Here is a 14,985-nt window from a genome sequence, read left to right on the forward strand (position 1 = left end):
TAAGTTTCTTGAATGCAGTTTTTACACAATATCATACAAGCATGGACTCCAAATCTCGTCCTTATTTAAGTATGCGACAGCGGAAGCTCTTAATAATCATCTGAGAATAAACATGCTTAAAACATCAACAAAAATGTTGGTGAGTTATAGGTTTAACCTATATATATCAAATCATAATAATAGACCACAAGATTTCATATTTCAATACACATCCCATACATAGAGATAAAAATCATTCATATGGTGAACATCTGGTAACCGACATTAACAAGATGCATATATAAGAATATCCCCATCATTCCGGGACACCCTTCGGATATGATATAAATTTCGAAGTACTAAAGCATCCGGTACTTTGGATGGGGTTTGTTAGGCCCAATAGATCTATCTTTAGGATTCGCGTCAATTAGGGTGTCTGTTCCCTAATTCTTAGATTACCAGACTTAATAAAAAGGGGCATATTTGATTTCGATAATTCAACCATAGAATGTAGTTTCACGTACTTGTGTCTATTTTGTAAATCATTTATAAAACCTGCATGTATTCTCATCCCAAAAATATTAGATTTTAAAAGTGGGACTATAACTCACTTTCACAGATTTTTACTTCGTCGGGAAGTAAGACTTGGCCACTGGTTGATTCACGAACCTATAACAATATATACATATATATCAAAGTATGTTCAAAATATATTTACAACACTTTTAATATATTTTGATGTTTTAAGTTTATTAAGTCAGCTGTCCTCGTTAGTAACCTACAACTAGTTGTCCACAGTTAGATGTACAGAAATAAATCGATAAATATTATCTTGAATCAATCCACGATCCAGTGTATACGTATCTCAGTATTGATCACAACTCAAACTATATATATTTTGGAATCAACCTCAACCATGTATAGCTAACTCCAACATTCACATATAGAGTGTCTATGGTTGTTCCGAAATATATATAGATGTGTCGACATGATAGGTCGAAACATTATATACGTGTCTATGGTATCTCAAGATTACATAATATACAATACAAGTTGATTAAGTTATAGTTGGAATAGATTTGTTACCAATTTTCACGTAGCTAAAATGAGAAAAATTATCCAATCTTGTTTTACCCATAACTTCTTCATTTTAAATCCGTTTTGAGTGAATCAAATTGTTATGGTTTCATATTGAACTCTATTTTATGAATCTAAACAGAAAAGTATAGGTTTATAGTCGGAAAAATAAGTTACAAGTCGTTTTTGTAAAGGTAGTCATTTCAGTCGAAAGAACGACGTCTAGATGACCATTTTAGAAAACATACTTCCACTTTGAGTTTAACCATAATTTTTGGATATAGTTTCATCTTCATAATAAAAATAATTTTCTCAGAATAACAACTTTTAAATCAAAGTTTATCATAGTTTTTAATTAACTAACCCAAAACAGCCCGCGGTGTTACTACGACGGCGTAAATCCGGTTTTACGGTGTTTTTCGTGTTTCCAGGTTTTAAATCATTAAGTTAGCATATCATATAGATATAGAACATGTGTTTAGTTGATTTTAAAAGTCAAGTTAGAAGGATTAACTTTTGTTTGCGAACAAGTTTAGAATTAACTAAACTATGTTCTAGTGATTACAAGTTTAAACCTTCGAATAAGATAGCTTTATATGAATGAATCGAATGATGTTATGAACATCATTACTACCTTAAGTTCCTTGGATAAACCTACTGGAAAATAGAAAAATGGATCTAGCTTCAACGGATCCTTGGATGGCTCGAAGTTCTTGAAGCAGAATCATGACACGAAAATAAGTTCAAGTAAGATCATCACTTGAAATAAGATTGTTATAGTTATAGAAATTGAAACAAAGTTTGAATATGATTATTACCTTGTATTAGAATGATAACCTACTGTAATAAACAAAGATTTCTTGAGGTTGGATGATCACCTTACAAGATTGGAAGTGAGCTAGCAAACTTGAAAGTATTCTTGATTTTATGTAACTAGAACTTGTAGAATTTATGAAGAACACTTAGAACTTGAAGATAGAACTTGAGAGAGATCAATTAGATGAAGAAAATTGAAGAATGAAAGTGTTTGTAGGTGTTTTTGGTCGTTGGTGTATGGATTAGATATAAAGGATATGTAATTTTATTTTCATGTAAATAAGTCATGAATGATTACTCATATTTTTGTAATTTTATGAGATATTTCATGCTAGTTGCTAAATGATGGTTCCCACATGTGTTAGGTGACTCACATGGGCTGCTAAGAGCTGATCATTGGAGTGTATATACCAATAGTACATACATCTAAAAGTTGTGTATTGTACGAGTACGAATACGGGTGCATACGAGTAGAATTGTTGATGAAACTGAACGAGGATGTAATTGTAAGCATTTTTGTTAAGTAGAAGTATTTTGATAAGTGTATTGAAGTCTTTCAAAAGTGTATAATGTAGTGACCCGAACTTTTCCATGTTTATATATATTAATTGAGATTGATATTTAAATGATTAAATGTTTCCAACATGTTAAGCAATCAAACTTGTTAAGACTTGATTAATTGAAATATGTTTCATATAGACAATTGAACACCCAAGTTGACCGGTGATTCACGAACGTTAAAACTTGTAAAAACTATATGATGACATATATATGGATATATATATAGTTAACATGATACTATGATAAGTAAACATATCATTAAGTATGAAATGTCCCGTTCTTATTGATTAAAAACGTTCCATATTAATTGATTTCGTTGCGAGGTTTTGACCTCTACATGAGACGTTTTTCAAAGACTGCATTCATTTTTAAAACAAACCATAACCTTTATTTCATAAATAAAGGTTTAAAAAACTTTACGTAGATTATCAAATAATGATAATCTAAAATATCCTGTTTACACACGACCATTACATAATGGTTTACAATACAAATATGTTACATCGAAATCAGTTTCTTGAATGCAGTTTTTACACAATATCATACAAACATGGACTCCAAATCTTGTCCTTATTTTAGTATGCAACAGCGGAAGCTCTTAATATTCACCTGAGAATAAACATGCTTTAAACGTCAACAAAAATGTTGGTGAGTTATAGGTTTAACCTATATATATCAAATCGTAACAATAGACCACAAGATTTCATATTTCAATACACATCCCATACATAGAGATAAAAATCATTCATATGGTGAACACCTGGTAACCGACAATAACAAGATGCATATATAAGAATATCCCCATCATTCCGGGACACCCTTCGGATATGATATAAATTTCGAAGTACTAAAGCATCCGGTACTTTGGATGGGGTTTGTTAGGCCCAATAGATCTATCTTTAGGATTCGCGTCAATTAGGGTGTCTGTTCCCTAATTCTTAGATTACCAGACTTAATAAAAAGGGGCATATTCGATTTCGATAATTCAACCATAGAATGTAGTTTCACGTACTTGTGTCTATTTTGTAAATCATTTATAAAACCTGCATGTATTCTCATCCCAAAAATATTAGATTTTAAAAGTGGGACTATAACTCACTTTCACAGATTTTTACTTCGTCGGGAAGTAAGACTTGGCCACTGTTGATTCACGAACCTATAACAATATATACATATATATTAAAGTATGTTCAAAATATATTTACAACACTTTTAATATATTTTGATGTTTTAAGTTTATTAAGTCAGCTGTCCTCGTTAGTAACCTATAACTAGTTGTCCACAGTTAGATGTACAAAAATAAATCGATAAATATTATCTTGAATCAATCCACGACCCAGTGTATACGTATCTCAGTATTGATCACAACTCAAACTATATATATTTTGGAATCAACCTCAACCCTGTATAGCTAACTCCAACATTCACATATAGAGTGTCTATGGTTGTTCCGAAATATATATAGATGTGTCGACATGATAGGTCGAAACATTGTATACGTGTCTATGGTATCTCAAGATTACATAATATACAATACAAGTTGATTAAGTTATGGTTGGAATAGATTTGTTACCAATTTTCACGTAGCTAAAATGAGAAAAATTATCCAATCTTGTTTTACCCATAACTTCTTCATTTTAAATCCGTTTTGAGTGAATCAAATGTGATGACCCGGGAATTTCCGACCAAATTTAAACATAATCTTATATGATTCGACTCGATAAGCAAAGTCTATTAAACCGAGTCTCATTATGTTTGAACTATTTCATGATAACATTTGACCTTTAACTATTTCCGACGATTCACGAACCTTTAATTGTAACTAAGAATGTAAATATAAATAATTATATATAAAACTAATTATATTAGTATTAATGAACTATTAAGTAATTTTGTTATTATAAAAGATAACCTTTAATAACTAAAGATTTTCATTTTGAATATATATAGTATATTGTATATAAATGATTCAAACATATTTTACCAACGTTATCAAAATATTAAATGTACAATGTTATACTTTGTAGTTAATTGTTTAATATACATAATTAATCATCTACTCAACATTTAAAACATGATTTTATATATATGGTAGTATACATATATACATAAATATAACTATATATATGATTTTATACATAATTATTATATTATGTATATGTAGAAATTTATAATATATCTATGATGAAATAATGTACTATTTTAATAAATATATATAATACTTACATATATAAAACATTTATATTTTTCATAATTACATACATAAGTATAATATAATTAGTATGTAAATAAATATTATAATATATTTATATTAAAATGCATAAATATATAATATTCAGTATATGTTACAATACATATTACATAATTATTAAATATTACATAATAATAGATGATATTAATAAATTAAATTTAAATACAAATATAGTTGTTGTAGTAATGTTATTTGTATCGTCAAATATCAATATTTGTATTCATAATATCACTTTATATCATATAAAGATGAAATTGGATGTATAAATTAGATTATTATTACTAATATTATTATTATCGATAAAATATTAATATTATCATAATTAGTATGGTATTATTATTATTATTATTATTATTATTATTATTATTATTATTATTATTATCATTTTTACAATTATTATTATCATTAATATTATATTTATCATTATTATTAATTTTATTAATATTATTAGATATTAATAGTATTGTTATTATATATTATTATTATTAATTAAAAAAAACAGTAGGGATCTATATTATACGCTTGACCTCTGTATCCTTTATCTCTATTATTATTATTTTTTTTGTTTCTTTCCTGCTCCAAACTCGTGAACCTGTGTTGACATTTTCTCCATTTTTTATCAACCGATCTCTATTATTACAAAATGATTATGTATAATTGCAAATCAAATAAAAAGGAAATCCAATGGGATTAAAGAGCACAGCGATATTTTTTTTTTCTTCTTCTCTGCACGCTCCAATTTTTTTTTCTCTTAATTCAATTTCGAATAAAGTTTCAAAATCTAAAAATGCAGAAAGGTTAGAAATCTTTCTTTGAATCTATCTGCAAAATCTCAACTCTCAAATCTTTATATCGATCTTGAATTTTGAAGTCAAAGTTTAGTTTAAAAAAGTCAACAATTGTTCTTGAGACAAATTCGCGTTCGTGTATATGTTTCTGATCAAATTGACGATTCCAGTAGTTTTTATACATGTTTAGAAAACTATTTCGTGTTATAAACATTATCTATAATGTTATCTATTACGAAATCAATTTTTTTTTGTTTTGTTCCAAGAACCGACGCTGCAGTAGGCCTTTAGTGTTTTTTTTTATTTATTTTAGAACCCAAATTATTTTTTTTTCTGTAATGTTTTGAAGCTTTAAAAGGAACCCTGATTTTTTTTTTTTTGGTTATTGATGTTTTGTTGAATCCATGAGACTTGTGGAGAAGAAGAGGAATAGAAGAAAAACAGTTTATATATAAAATTTAAATTCGATATTAGTACAGAGAATCAGAATTGGTGGGATGGTCGAGAGTGTTTGCGTGTGAGCATGTGGTCACGAGATCGAGTCCAGAGGACGGTAGTTTCTTTTTTTTTTTTGAAACTCTTTTCATGTGAGGTAGTTTTCTTTTCTAATTTTATTATTGTTATTATATATTAATTATTATTAGTATTATTATTATTATTATTGTGATTGTTTTGATTGTTATTGTTATTGTTATTATTAGTATCATACTTGTTATCATATTTGAAAGTATTATAGACATTACTATTATTATTATGATAGGTATTAATAATATTATTATTAGTAATAAACTTATCATTTTAGTATTTTATCATCATTAGGATTATGATTATGATTATCATTATTATTATTATTATGAAGGAAATAAAAATATATTATTATCATCAATATTAGAATTTGTACCGGTTTATAAATAATAGTATCATCAGTACATTTACAATTAATAATATCATATTTATCAGTATCATCATTAATATTTACTAGTATTATTATGATTATCATTTATCATTTTATAAATATTAGAACCTTATTATTAACATAAGTATGGTATTAGTATTAATATTATTTTAGAGTTATTATTATTAGTATCATTAACAGTTATCATTTTCATTTTTTTTGCTATTAGTATTATCATTATAAAATTATTATTATTATTAGTAAATCATTATTATCTAAATTATTATTTTAACAAATAAATCTTTTGTACACTATATATATACTTATGGTATATACTAGGATTGTATTAATAATTCACATAACAAACTAATAAAATTTCATAAATACAATACTAACCACAAATATATGTATATAAATATATTAATGTCACTATTTATATAAACGTAAATCATTATAGATATATATACATAAAATCGATATATATATAAAATATAACTTAAAATATAATATAAGTATACGTTTTAAAATAAAGGTTAGAATAAATTCTACAAAACTATAATATATAAATAATACATATTAATAAATGAAATTTTGTAACTTACATTATACGTATTAATATATACACAATTGATATAGGTTCGTGAATCCGAGGCCAACCCTGCATTGTTCAATGACGTCATATGTATTTTTACTACAAAATACAGTATCGTGAGTTTCATTTGCCTTTTTACCCTTTATATTTTTGGGCTGAGAATACATGCGCAACTTTTATAACTGTTTTACGAAATTGACACAAGTACGTGAAACTACATTCTATGGTTGGATTATCGAAGTCGAATATGCCCCTTTTTATTAAGTCTGGTAATCTAAGAATTAGGGAACAGACACCCTAATTGACGCGAATCCTAAAGATAGATCTATCGGGCCCAACAAGCCCCATCCAAAGTACCGGATGTTTTAGTACTTCGAAATTTATATCATGTCCGAAGGAGGATCCCGGAATGATGGGGATATTCTTATATATGCATATTGTTAATGTCGGTTACCAGGTGTTCAATCCATATGAATGATATTTTTGTCTCTATGCATGGGACGTATGTTTATGAGAAATGGAAATCTGAAATCTTGTGGTCTATTAAAATGATGGAAACGATTGTTTAAGTTAAACTAATGAACTCACCAACCTTTTGGTTGACACTTTAAAGCATGTTTATTCTCAGGTACGAAAGAAATCTTCCGCTGTGTATTTGCTCATTTTATAGATATTACTTGGAGTCATTCATGGCATATTTCAAAAGACGTTGCATTCGAGTCGTCGAGTTCATCAAGATTATTATCAAGTCAATTATAGTTGGATATATTATGAAATGGTATGCATGCCTGTCAACTTTCGATGTAATGAAAGTTTGTCTTTTCAAAAACGAATGCAATGTTTGTAAAATGTATCATATAGAGGTCAAGTATCTCGCGATGTAATCAACTGTTGTGAATCGTTTATAATCGATATGGACTTCGTCCGGATGGATTAGGACGGGTCTTCACAGTTGGTATCAGAGCGGTGGTCTTAGCGAACCAGGTCTTGCATTAGTGAGTCTAACTGATAGTCGTTAGAATGCATTAATGAGTCTGGACTTCGACCGTGTTTGCATGTCAAAAGTTTTGCTTATCATTTAGTGTCGAAAAATTATTTGCTTATCATCCTTAAAGTCTAAGACACGTCTTACTGCCTTTATTGCATAGACAGTGTATAGTTAAATTCATATCTTAGCGTATCTGTTATTGTTACCTTTGCCTGACAGCTTCCGTAGATTCCTCCGTAGCTTATGGGATTTTAGTATTATATATGCATATGTAAATTATGTATTGCAGGGTACTAATCTACATCCTATAATCTATTTCTTATCGAAAATCCTTCATCTGATCGTACGAGATGAATCCCTCAACCAGTTCGAGTCCATCTGATTTCGATAGCTATTTCGATAGTTATTCCGACAGCTATTTCGATATGGATTTCCACTCGAGCTCCGAAAGCAGAGTAACCGGAATGAATCGATCAATTAGCCATCATCTATTCTGAATGAATTGGAGATGGGTTCGTAGTCGACTTAATCAATGGAAACGCGAAGAAGGCGATCATTTCCACTAACCAAATTCACCTCTTGACAATGGACCTAAAACGTTTACCGGCGAACCTGTTCGAGACACCATTTTCTCTCTCATTTCCAAAGTATCTTATCACGATCATATACTATCTCAGATTCTAAACCTCATTCATCCGCTCGTCCGAACCGACAATCATCCTGGTGTAATAGAAGAAGTTAACGAACTTCGCGCATAAGTTGTAGTCTTGGAAAATATGGTGCAAAACGTACCAGCTTCATCCAAATCACCGGCACCAACGGTACCACCAACAACCCAAATTTCAATATCACATGCCTCAACATCTCAATCTATACCTCGAGTATAATCATCATTCTACATGACATTCTACATCAGTTATCTTCGTTCGACATGGTGATTATGTAATCTCTAATGTTTTAGAGATTATTTATTCTAGTTCCAAATGAAAACTAAATGAGTTTAATATCATGTTAACTCATTAAATTCATGATTACATCTGAAGAAAATATATATGTATATATGTTTTCATAAAGATTGTAATTAAAAATTCTTTTGTACAAACTGTTAATAATAAAAATATTTTAACGGGTAGGTAATACCCGAGAAATATTTAAATTTCACATTAATAAGTTACACTGTATATTCTTCGAATCTGATTCAACAGTTATTCACTATCCTATTTACAACCACCGGGATACTTATCCGTTCACCAAAGAATAACTATTTTCATTCAAATTCAATTTCATATTTGAATTTTGACCTATCAGAATCCAACAAGTGGCATAATGAAGAAATAATGGACACAATAAAAATTGATTAGAAACAGACTAATTATCAATATTAAATTTTATTAAGAAACCACGCTAACAAAATCCTAGCTAACTGTTCCTAGCTAACTGTTAATTCCGTATTACATTTTATTTATCGCAATTTATTTATCGCAATTTATTTTATCGCAATTTATATTCTCGCAATTTTATTTATTGCCATTTAATTTCTGTTATTTACTTTACGCACTTTATTTATCGTCATTTAATTTCTGTTATTTATTTTACGCACTTTAAATATCGGGACACGTATACAAGGTTTTGACATATCATATCGACACATCTATATATATTATTTGGAATCACCATAGACACTCTATATGCAGTAATGATCGAGTTCTCTATACAGGGTTGAGGTTGATTCTATAATAATATATATACTTTGAGTTGTGATCGAGTCTGAGACATGTACACGGGTCACGATACGTATTAATTAATTCAAATATTATATATTAAACTATATATGAATGATTGCACTGTCAACTGTGGACTATCGACTGTGGACTAATAACATTGGACAATTAAAATGAATTAAAATATTGAATATAACATATGAAACTAAACAATTCTTCAAGTTTGCCACTTGATTTCGTCTTAAACCTCATTTGTATCTTCACGATTACATTCTGCGTTCAAACCTTTCATGATTCTTGAAAACACCTCAATCGATAGGATGAATCAACCGCACTTCATCTACGGAAGGAAAGATTTATGCATATAGTTATGCACCTGAGAAACTCTCGGCAATTGAGTAAAAGTTCAACACGTAGCCGCGTCAGATCCTTTGGCATTTATTAACAAAAACAACTTTGCGATCCCTTTTCAAAATTAGCCAATTTTGTCACAACTCCAACAAGTCAACTTCGACTTTTCGTACGAAACAACCTTATTATAACGTTTATATATACGCGTGCTCTTTTATTGTTACCAGGTAACCTTTCATATTCCATCATATTACCATCAGCGTTTAATCATCTAAAAACACAATTCTCCTGAAACCACCTCGGATTAATAACCGATGATTCAGATATCATAGCATTAAATGCAGAGGAAACAGAAAAATGGTAGATGGTCTAAACGGACAAAAGTTTGATGATAAAGAAAGGAGTGTTAGGAACGCTCGATAGAAAATTGGGTATTGAAAAACAGATTGAGTTACCCATGAAGGAGACCAAGGACAAATACAAGGACCAAATCCTATATTCAAAGGATTCAGGTAATTCTGGATCCGTTGAAATCTTTAGAGAATATCTTGCTCCGAAGTCATGTTAAAATCTTGCGGAAAATCTTTCTCCATCAACCGTCGAACTTAGAAATTCCAAAATATCATCATCAATATCTTTGATATTTCTGAGGATATTTTCATAAATATTCTCGTCCGAAATTATATACCTCTTCGTGCTTCCTGTGTATCAATATATTGGAAACATTCAATAGAAAATATAGTACCGAAAAGCAGATTATGCGAAACTATGAAGAAAGCCGTGGATAAATCACAAAGAATAAACTTGACTTCAAAGAATCCAAATAATTCAATGTCTGCTAAAGTCTATAGTGAATAACTTGCTCCTTACTCTAAACCCTTGCAGACAATAGTTTCTATCATCCTCTGATCTTTAGATATTCTGAGATATTATCGTACCTTTCATTATAAATATCCTCCATATTTCTGGAGATATTTTTATAACTATTCTTATCTGAAATCATTAATCTTTTCGTGCTATCAGTATTACATCATATAGAAACTGTTAGTTTCTATATTCTGTAAATTTTCAAGCTTAAAATATGAATGTTATTGTAGTAATGATGGGAACTGATGCATGAGTTAGTATAATATAATGACACTTGATCAACGTGATTATATTACAGTAAGTCATGCTGAGTTTCTAAATGAAACGTGATGATTCACAGATCATAACGTCATCATGTGCCATGTTACATAACTCTTTCATCCTACTTAACTCCGTAACAAATCAAGAAAATGTATTCTTGATGGTTCTATCTTCCGTGATGTTGATAAATTTGAAAATCAAATCGTGCTATCACGTTCCTTCATGCTTAGAACATTATAATCATTCGAAACTCTATATCTATAAATTCTGGACCATTATTCGCTTGACTTGAAGTCGGGAAGAGAAAACAAAAGCATAGAGCTTTGAAATATAAGGGTGAATATAAAGTCCGATAACAACACATAAATTACAAACCGTGTATATCAATGTTTATCGCAACATAAAGACACGGGAGAATTAAAAACATTATAATCCTGAGGGCGAAGTAGAAGAAAGCAGATTCCTCTGGTGGAAGTTGGAAAAGGAGAATGATTGTTGCGATAGTAAGGATGAGGACAAGAATCAGAACTGGATTAATCATTTTCAGAATCTTTTGGATGTATGAACTAAGAAAGAAAGTATAAGAATGGTGAGAATAATGGAAAGGAAGAGCTTAATTTATACTGGAAATATCAGACGTAGTAATCGGGGCAGATCACCGTATTTAATTAAAGAGATCTTAATTTCCATAAATCCCGAAGAATCAGATTTTATAGATCTTCAAGATTTTCTTTAAATCCCTTAAATTCCGGAATTCAACCAAGGCAATGTCAAAAGTTAAGACGCGCCTTATTTTCTAAATTCAAACCTGACTACGTCAAAAGTTAAAAACAAATCTTTGTTTCTCATTTCATCCTTTTGTGAATAGCTTCATTCGCACTCTTCGAATAATTGAATTATTTTTATCCATATTACTCAATGATGATAAAACTCAAGTTATCAACTCATATTCGTCAGGAAAACATATTTATTGTTAGCTATGACGACCTCACTCAAATTTCGGGACGAAATTTCTTTAACGGGTAGGTACTGTGATGACCCGGGAATTTCCGACCAAATTTAAACATAATCTTATATGATTCGACTCGATAAGCAAAGTCTATTAAACCGAGTCTCATTATGTTTGAACTATTTCATGATAACATTTGACCTTTAACTATTTCCGACGATTCACGAACCTTTAATTGTAACTAAGAATGTAAATATAAATAATTATATATAAAACTAATTATATTAGTATTAATGAACTATTAAGTAATTTTGTTATTATAAAAGATAACCTTTAATAACTAAAGATTTTCATTTTGAATATATATAGTATATTGTATATAAATGATTCAAACATATTTTACCAACGTTATCAAAATATTAAATGTACAATGTTATACTTTGTAGTTAATTGTTTAATATACATAATTAATCATCTACTCAACATTTAAAACATGATTTTATATATATGGTAGTATACATATATACATAAATATAACTATATATATGATTTTATACATAATTATTATATTATGTATATGTAGAAATTTATAATATATCTATGATGAAATAATGTACTATTTTAATAAATATATATAATACTTACATATATAAAACATTTATATTTTTCATAATTACATACATAAGTATAATATAATTAGTATGTAAATAAATATTATAATATATTTATATTAAAATGCATAAATATATAATATTCAGTATATGTTACAATACATATTACATAATTATTAAATATTACATAATAATAGATGATATTAATAAATTAAATTTAAATACAAATATAGTTGTTGTAGTAATGTTATTTGTATCGTCAAATATCAATATTTGTATTCATAATATCACTTTATATCATATAAAGATGAAATTGGATGTATAAATTAGATTATTATTACTAATATTATTATTATCGATAAAATATTAATATTATCATAATTAGTATGGTATTATTATTATTATTATTATTATTATTATTATTATTATTATTATCATTTTTACAATTATTATTATCATTAATATTATATTTATCATTATTATTAATTTTATTAATATTATTAGATATTAATAGTATTGTTATTATATATTATTATTATTAATTAAAAAAAACAGTAGGGATCTATATTATACGCTTGACCTCTGTATCCTTTATCTCTATTATTATTATTTTTTTTGTTTCTTTCCTGCTCCAAACTCGTGAACCTGTGTTGACATTTTCTCCATTTTTTATCAACCGATCTCTATTATTACAAAATGATTATGTATAATTGCAAATCAAATAAAAAGGAAATCCAATGGGATTAAAGAGCACAGCGATATTTTTTTTTTCTTCTTCTCTGCACGCTCCAATTTTTTTTTCTCTTAATTCAATTTCGAATAAAGTTTCAAAATCTAAAAATGCAGAAAGGTTAGAAATCTTTCTTTGAATCTATCTGCAAAATCTCAACTCTCAAATCTTTATATCGATCTTGAATTTTGAAGTCAAAGTTTAGTTTAAAAAAGTCAACAATTGTTCTTGAGACAAATTCGCGTTCGTGTATATGTTTCTGATCAAATTGACGATTCCAGTAGTTTTTATACATGTTTAGAAAACTATTTCGTGTTATAAACATTATCTATAATGTTATCTATTACGAAATCAATTTTTTTTTGTTTTGTTCCAAGAACCGACGCTGCAGTAGGCCTTTAGTGTTTTTTTTTATTTATTTTAGAACCCAAATTATTTTTTTTTCTGTAATGTTTTGAAGCTTTAAAAGGAACCCTGATTTTTTTTTTTTTGGTTATTGATGTTTTGTTGAATCCATGAGACTTGTGGAGAAGAAGAGGAATAGAAGAAAAACAGTTTATATATAAAATTTAAATTCGATATTAGTACAGAGAATCAGAATTGGTGGGATGGTCGAGAGTGTTTGCGTGTGAGCATGTGGTCACGAGATCGAGTCCAGAGGACGGTAGTTTCTTTTTTTTTTTGAAACTCTTTTCATGTGAGGTAGTTTTCTTTTCTAATTTTATTATTGTTATTATATATTAATTATTATTAGTATTATTATTATTATTATTGTGATTGTTTTGATTGTTATTGTTATTGTTATTATTAGTATCATACTTGTTATCATATTTGAAAGTATTATAGACATTACTATTATTATTATGATAGGTATTAATAATATTATTATTAGTAATAAACTTATCATTTTAGTATTTTATCATCATTAGGATTATGATTATGATTATCATTATTATTATTATTATGAAGGAAATAAAAATATATTATTATCATCAATATTAGAATTTGTACCGGTTTATAAATAATAGTATCATCAGTACATTTACAATTAATAATATCATATTTATCAGTATCATCATTAATATTTACTAGTATTATTATGATTATCATTTATCATTTTATAAATATTAGAACCTTATTATTAACATAAGTATGGTATTAGTATTAATATTATTTTAGAGTTATTATTATTAGTATCATTAACAGTTATCATTTTCATTTTTTTTGCTATTAGTATTATCATTATAAAATTATTATTATTATTAGTAAATCATTATTATCTAAATTATTATTTTAACAAATAAATCTTTTGTACACTATATATATACTTATGGTATATACTAGGATTGTATTAATAATTCACATAACAAACTAATAAAATTTCATAAATACAATACTAACCACAAATATATGTATATAAATATATTAATGTCACTATTTATATAAACGTAAATCATTATAGATATATATACATAAAATCGATATATATATAAAATATAACTTAAAATATAATATAAGTATACGTTTTAAAATAAAGGTTAGAATAAA

The sequence above is a fragment of the Rutidosis leptorrhynchoides genome, chromosome 3, assembly GCF_046630445.1.
Source record: "Rutidosis leptorrhynchoides isolate AG116_Rl617_1_P2 chromosome 3, CSIRO_AGI_Rlap_v1, whole genome shotgun sequence".
Taxonomy (NCBI): domain Eukaryota; kingdom Viridiplantae; phylum Streptophyta; class Magnoliopsida; order Asterales; family Asteraceae; genus Rutidosis; species Rutidosis leptorrhynchoides.